The sequence below is a fragment of the Pollicipes pollicipes genome, unplaced genomic scaffold (assembly GCF_011947565.3).
Source record: "Pollicipes pollicipes isolate AB1234 unplaced genomic scaffold, Ppol_2.1 Scaffold_2555;HRSCAF=2994_pilon_pilon_pilon, whole genome shotgun sequence".
NCBI lineage: Eukaryota > Metazoa > Arthropoda > Thecostraca > Pollicipedomorpha > Pollicipedidae > Pollicipes > Pollicipes pollicipes.
In genome coordinates, this window is record NW_023596136.1 from 40,014,075 (window position 1) to 40,022,471 (window position 8,397).

Sequence of the window (8,397 nt, forward strand, 5' to 3'; positions counted from 1 at the left end):
CTTATGCCCCTCTAGTTTCTGGGCCACACGACCGCGAAAAGGAAGAGGTATTTCGGGTAGAGTATTTTAAAGTCACTTTGTCGTTCATGTCGCTACAATAATGTCATTTGAATTCTGCAATGCCAAAAGTCATGCGGCGATCAAGGCCGACAAAGATAACTGTTGTAGCGTCCACGTTTGGCGTTCGTGAGCACGATTTCCGGACGTAATGGCGGCCGATTGGCTCTCAGTCTATGTTGTGCATGGTTTCCATGATGTAATCAAACCATGACGGATTGAGATACTTACTGCACAGAGAATTGTGCCGCCCAGAGCAGTCTTTTTCACTTAAAAATATACCAATGGTCATAAGCAATCTTTTTCATCATCTTTGATTCTCACTTTAACATCTTCAACCGTGAAGCATTCCCTTTAAACGATCCTGTTTCCGTGTCCTCCCTCTGCCGGACGACTTGGACGGCCGCCATATCCGTCCGCTGGTACTATGGGCCCGTCCGCTCTAACCCCAATTGGTTATGGTGGGTTTGTGGTGCACGCCATGAATGGAGTTTTTCCATCCCCTTCGAAGAATTGTTCCCGGCATGTTTGTTCGCCACAATGTCAGGCATAAATTATGTGAGAAGTTGTTGAAAGGCACATAGCGGGACAGCAGAAACATGGAGAGTCTAGTCTTCAACACTCCAACGAACTTGGGGATATACCATCAGCGGTTCACCGTTCAGGATCATCGCACGAACCACGCATAGATGTAATACATCTTGTTTTGTTTTGCGTGCCGTTTGGCTCGCAGAATACAATAATTGCAGTGAGGTTTTTGTAGCAAGTAAATTAAAAGGAGTTAGAACTTGCAGTGGTTAGTGAATCAGAGTAAAGAACAGACCTGAAGTGGGCAGATTGATTTACCGTTAAGAATTCAGGGGCATTTGAAGCCCTCTCAAGATCAAGGGGCAGATAGCCAGTTTTGGTTATGTCTTTCCAACCAGTGCCCATAGGGTCGCTTTTCAATTTTCAGGAAGTTTCAGTGTTCTTCCCCCCCTTTAGTTGTCGCGTCCCGTATGTGGTGCTATAGCCTGGCAATAGATCGCGTTTGTCTTGAATTTAAGTAAAAGCATCATCATAACCTTCGCCACAACTCTGGCTGCGGTACGTGCACAACCATTCCCACAAGTTTTATTACAGGGAATTTTCCACGTTTGAAGATGTTACAAGCATTAGGTATAATCAAATAAGCTCACTTAGGAACTCTTGGTATACTTTTAAGCGGAAAAGACTGCTCCGGACCACACAGTTTCTCTATCTAGAAAATGCACTCCTCAATACGTCATTGCCTGATTACGTCGTCGTACATTGCATAACATTGAGTGGGAGCTAATTGACGACCGTTACATCAGGAAATGGTGCTCGCATACGCCAGACTTGAACGACTTGACAGCTATATTTGTGTTGGCCTTGACCATCGCATGACCAATAGAATGACAGGATTTAAATGACGTCATTATGGTGTCATGGACGCCTTCGTGACCTTGAAATAGCCTCCCCCTAAAAGTCTGCATATCTCTGCGGGCATGTGGCTCAGAATCTAGAAGAGTTCAGGCCTTAAGAAGGGAAGCGTCGTGAACAGCACCGAAAGATCTCTGAGATGGCCATTCCAGTTCAAAACCCCGCACAAATGAGGAGCACTCCCTTTAAGATGCCCCGGCAGTCCCTGATGGCTTTCAGTTGAGCCCTCGGGCAGTTCCCCAGCAAGAGTGTTGCAGGAGTTTGGGTGCGGGTCGTGCGGGTCTATCACGATGGGAACTATGCCTATACTGTGTTAGACGTGTCGTGTCGCACGGCACATGAGATCGTCGTGCCGTGTCGAGCGGCACATGAGATCGTCGTGCAGTGTCGAGCGACACATGAGATCGTCGTGTCGTGGCGAGTGACACATGCGATCGTCGTGTCGTGTTGCACAGCACATGAGACCGTCGTGTCGTGTCGAGTGACACATGAGATCGTCGTGTCGTGTCGCACGGCACATGAGATCGTCGTGCCGTGTCGAGCGACACATGAGATCGTCGTGTCGTGTCGAGCGACACATGAAATCGTCGTGTCGTGTCGAGTGACACACGCGAAGGCGGGCTGGCACAGCTCCGAGCCTGGCTGATGGTGTCCCGCGGGAGTCCTGTTACCTGTTACTCCCTTACCTCGGGAGCCCTGTTCTGCTTCGTTCACCAACCAGATGGGGTCTGACCTCATGCCTTGCAATCACCGCCGTCTCCAGGCCTTGTGTGAGGAGCCACGTCGTGCTCACGTGACACTGCCTGACCGCAAGCCTCACAGTCATCGCCGTCTCCAGGTCACGTGTGAGGAGCCACGTCGTGCTCATGCCATCAATACAAGTCGTGAAATTCGTGCGAACAGACTAACAGACCCTGCAAACGCCAATAGTACCTAGCGATCGATGAGCCGTCGATAAGGACTGTCCCAAAAGTGAAAGAGGCAGATATTTTTCAAAATTTTTCGTCCGTCGCACACATCAGATTGGTGTTCAGAAGTATGGCGGCGTCCATCCTGTCGTCAATCATTCTAACTCCATGTTGCTTCCGAAATACAAATCCTCTAACTGTTCAAATCGCTTCGTCGTTAGATCAGCGGGATGTTCTTTTTCTTTGCTCTGCAGCTCACGGAGCTGAAAAAGGGACGTTATCGCAGCATCGCAGAAGAGAAAGCATTTTCCAGCCCTGTGCTTTTGCAGGCGATGGATCGTAAATGTCATTATTTTTGCAAGGCGAACCCTGAGAGCGTGACAAAACGTTTAGATTTTAATAGCTTTCCGAAAAGAGACATCTTCATTTGGCTGGCAGAAGTCCATAATCTGAGCTAATCACATAAATTTTCTGTTCCTCATCGTCTGCAGCTTGACACGCTGTTTGCCGCGCTTTGATAACACAGTAGTCAAAACATTTAAAGGCAAACTTTTTTACAACACTTTTAGCCTGTGAAAATTACAGTATATCCTAATGATAACTAGGGGTGTGGTTTGTCTGCGAAAATTCACTCATAGGCGATTCGTGCTCGGAAATCAATTGAATGCGCACATAAAAATGTGGTTTACGAAAGCAATTGTAAAATGTGTGAATAAAGCGGGAAAATAACATGATCTTTGCCCGTGGTTCGTGCACCCTAATTGTTTAAGATTTAATGCGTGTATGCGTGGCGCTAACAACCAGACAGAGAAGACCTTTTCGGCGGTCATGTGTTGACCCAGCGCACACAGGCTGAAATTTAAGCATTTCAAGGCCTGTTGCATCTCAAAATAATGTATACAGTACTGGACCATCGCGGAAGAAAAACCACCAAATCTTTTCAAGAAATCGGCGAGCCGACCTGAACGAGCAGGGCTAATCAAAGCCGATCATGCGGGTATCATTAGTGCATTGGTATGAGAGTTAGGTTAACGTGGTATTGTATTTGCATGTACACATATTTTCAGCCATCTCACCCCTAGCCAGACAGCCTGAATTAAGGAGCCACCATATGAACTTATGACTGGCAATAAATACCTGTTTAATCCCCGGAATGCCGGGATCTGTTAAATATTCTGGCGCGCTGTTTCAAAAGGTAAACATCTTCAAACAGGGGTCGTAGGCTGACGGGATTCACTACTCGTCTATTTATTGTACCATTCCGACAAAGGCGTATGGCTGAAATTCGGGCTCGATATGCTCGTCTAGCAGGTGGTTTTTAAACATGATGGCTTTACTATAAAAATGTGCAACAACCCCAAAGGAGTTTCTGCTTTGCTAGTCCAAATGTCCAAATTGAGTGCTCTCTGAAAATCAAACTCATTTTGTGAATCGAATTAGTTGATTTTTATCTGAATGTATTTTTAGCCATATTTGAGATGTTTAATGTTGGTTAAAACCTTCCTCACCTTTACACTGTCGACTGGTGAAATAACAGGGTTTACTCTTGTTGCAGGAATAACCATCTGTCCGCTGTTGCCAGCACTGTTACAAGTCCTTCGCCCAAAGCATTATTCAGGGAAGTCAGCTATAGTTTGATGTCTGAAGAAGCCAAGCCATGTTCAGCAGCTGATCAGGGATTGGGGGATTGGTCAGGGGGGTGAGGCTCATCGTAATGAATTAATCTGTCAGTATGTAAAAACAGAGGAGTTTATGCTGCCGACGGTGGTCAGCGGAATGCCCGAAAGGTTGGGGGCAACGACCCTCGTCGCCCGCAAGTGATTGTCCTTGTGTGTCAGCATTTAATCTAATTCATCTCAGGGAAAGCTGAAAAATGCTCAGTTACTGAGCTTCCGAATATAGGATAATTTGATACTTTAAAAAATGTCAGTAATCTACTGAATCACATTTGTTTAACACATTGCGTATCTGTGCCAACTGCAGCAAGCTGATACATCAAAGAACATATGAAATAGAAAGAAAATCCAGCCTGTGCTTGCCAAGCGCTGTATGTTGTGTAGCTGCACACATTTTCTTAGTTTAGTTTTGCCTGATATAAACTTATATGTCACAACTAGCCATGGGATGCAATGCAGGTGCTGGGATTGAAGCAATGGCAAACAAGCTTGGTTAAATCATATGTTTTATCACATCATTTAATTCAATCATGTCCTTGCCAAATGAACCACGGAGCATGAAGGAGCATGAATGATCTATGTGGGCTATATGTAATGACAATGGGAGACGAGGGCGCAGCTTAGCAATTTTCACTGAAAATCGAAAGCTGGGTTTCGAACCCTCAGTTCGTTGTAGGCATGCCATTTTTTGCGTTTCGTAAAACAACACGGAATGTTCTCGATTGACTTACGTTATATACCTGTCTCTAATTTCTTATTGTCGATATATTTGCGCGCATGTATCACTGTATGCAATAAACTTGCCTAAGTGTTGTTGTAGGCACGTACCGTTCCCGAGGCCAGCATGTTAATACGCTACCGTGTCCTTTTAAGGTTTTCGGTATCACACAGACGCAACAGCATCAGCTGTCGATGATGATGATATGCCTTGCAGATAGTGAGGTCGAGATCATGGACAACGCGGCTTTCGTGTGTGAGCGACAGGTTCAGCAACGAGTGCGAGGAAAGATTCGGCACTTCGAAGTGTGCTGTCACTGCCCAAAACGTCGCACACGATTTGGTTCATTACGACGTTACTGGTGGCACGACAGCTGAACTCCTCACACATCGCCCGCGTCTGTAAAGCTGTTCACGTCCTACCTCGCCAGGCGGTCAGTCCTAAGCGAACGGTGCTGAAATTCAGCTTGCCTAGAGAGAGCAGAATATTGCCTTCCTTACGAAGTAGCATTTCAGCTCAAATAAGTCACTAACATTAGGACTGTAATCACTTTTACTTTTTTCGGAAATAGGATAGCCACGTGACAGATAGGATAGTCTCGTAGGTGCATGGCGCAAGGAATGTCAAATCTGAAAATTTCATTATGGCGACCATTCTGCGCTTTTCACAGTTGGTCAGCGAGCATCTTTTTACCCCTGGGGAGTTGTACCAGTTCAGCGGGTAATTGGCATGCTTGAACACATTTAAGCACACGCCCGAGTGGCCAGTTGCATGCGTCGCGCTCGATTCTGGGATCAGTTTGACCTGAGCTCTAAAACAAAGCAAAAAAAAAAAAAACTAAGAGAGCTAGGGTTCTACCAAGTTCCACCAAGTTCACACCAAGTTCCCAGGGCAATAAATCTCTATGCGATCTCATTTTCTTCAAATTTATAATCCTCTAGATCGTGACTTTTATCTCTGACCTTCGTGACCTCCGTGTCAACAAGGTTAAACAAGATCAAACTCAGGATCGGTGTCCGAATCGACATCAGGCAAAGTCAAGCAACCAGCTTTAACATATGTCTCAAAATCAAGGGTTGATCGAAGTCATTTTTAGGCTGATGACCTTCCCTGACGATCTTGAAGCCAAAATAAGAGATTTGTTGAAGTCGTTGTGATCAAGACATTCAAAATGAGCGTCAAAAACTGTTTCTTATGCAAGTTTTCAACAGTAGTTACAGTAGAAGTAGTAGAAGCAGTTCTTGTAGTAGTTATAGTGGTAGTGGTGGTAGTAGTAGTGGAAGTAATGGTTGGAGTAGCAGTGTTATGCCAGTAAAAAGACTGCTCGGCTTCGATCTTGATCCGTAACAACGCGACCTTGACCATCTGCAGGCCAACGACCTTAAGAGATATATCGATTGTATCCGCAGATATTGGTTATTACATTGTCCATAGCTGATCAAGCATTTAAATTGCTACGTTGCACCATGGGCGGATCCAGAGGAGGAGTGTACGGGGTCATGGCCCCCTTGGACCCCGAAGTGGCCCGTGGGCTCCGAGGGAGCCCAAACCCGGCCGAACATATGCCTTTGCTAAACACAAAACGAACAAAGTTGGAGGTCTTTGGGCTTCCAGACGTCCAAGAACAGACGCGAGCGAAGGTGAAGGACCCACGAGCAGGCAAACATTATTATTTTCTGATTGAGAGGGTCGTGGTTGGGATATCATAAGTCTCACTACGCCGTCCAGAGGACCTATGCTGTTTCCGGGGGCCTTTATACCCACTTACGGGGTCAATCCGATCGTTAAGGTGTCTTCCACGTTGCCCTGGTTTTTCTTTTTGCATTTGCCGGGAGGCTCTGGACTGTTGTTGGGGCCCTTCTTACTACCGTGACGGGGTGCCCTTGTCAGTCAGAAGTCTTTCACGGATTCCTCCCATTCTCCCGAAAGACTCTGTGCGCTATAGCCGGGGGCGCCATATGTTAACTTGCCGGGCTATTCTCGGTTGTTCGGGGCCCCATCACGTTGGTCTCGGTTAACCTACCGACACACTCGCGATATACACATGGGCCCTCTTCATTATGGCTATATGGTCCCTTCAATTCCTTGTCACTTGATTAGGGCCCTCCTCTCTTGTCGGGGACCATGTGTTAACCCGCTTAGGCACGCTTGGTCGTTTGGGGCCCTCCAAATAGGGTCTTGATACTTTCAATTTCAGTGGTGAGCCCTACGCACTTGTCTGGGTCTCATATGTTAACCTGCCCTTATACAACGGATTGTTTGGGGCCATGCACACTGGGCATTTGAATGAAGGGCTCTGCGTTCCTGTCGGGGGCCATCTGATAACTTGCTCGGGCACATTTAATCGTTCGGGGGCCCCCTACATTGGGTTTTGGGCACTTGCTATTTGAATAGAGGGCCTTACGCCTTGTTGGGGTCCCTTCTGTTAACCTACTCTGGCACACTCCACGGTTCAGCGTCCCTCTACATTGTGTCGTGGATATTTCTTATTTGAATGGAGGGCCTTATGGTCTTGTCGGGGTCCCATCTGTTAACCTGCTCGGACACACTAATGCAGTGAGCTAGAATAGCTTTTGAACTAGGGCGGGGCAAAAAATTTCATCGCAGAAAGACTGTACGGGAGTGAAAAAATTGAATTAACAACAGTTAAAGCTTATGAGTCAGTGAGAGAAGCCCCAGCAAGCATACATTTATTTCAAGTTGGCATGGGCATTATATCATAAAGGTGACAAAACATTTTTAAGATAACAAAGAAAAACAAGGATCTTGGGTCACTACAGTAAAACAGAACACCTTACAAAATAGGATTTTCATTACAGTGTGGTGACCATCAAAAACTTTGTAACACCCATGTTTTGATGCTGCACTTGGCACATCCCTTCTCCATCATTTTTTATCACAAAGCCAAGCAAAGAAATTCAAGAACAAAAACAAAAAAATCGACAAGCATAAAGTATTCAGACAAAAAAGCCCTGGGGAGTCCTGCCCATCAACAAATCACAAAAATATCCCTTTGGTTTTGTTAAGATGAGTTCAGGAAATTCAAGTATCATCTTACTGTTTCTTGCAAAATACCAATGCTTGTTTCCATGAAAGCACCCTCACTAAGCCTAACCAAAAGAAACCTTACCTTATCTCATTCTGTCTAACCTATATGTATCACAGCACAATTTATGAGTCATTGATTCTTGCAAAGTTCCTACTGCCACTTGTCATGCAATTAAGCAGCCTAGCCTAACTTAGAGTAGCCCATATGCTGTACATCATCCCAGCCCACCTCACCTTTTTCTTGACAGCAGCAGCTGTGATGAAAGCAAGCTAAAGCTTATTTTTGGTTGGTTTCAACATGTGTATTGGTTCAATCAATTTGTGTCAGCTTGTTGACATCAGACAAAATTGACAGCACACAAATCGAAATCCCCCAAATCACTTTAGACACCTTATTCTGATCATCATGATTAGCTTTTGTCAGGGGCAAAGTTGCATGCGCTCCACAAGCCAACCTCTTCCCAAAACGTTATATTGAAGATGGCCCCCAAACCAGTTTACCTGCTTGCCTTTTCAGCTGCAGCAAAGGCATCCATTTAAGTTTGGT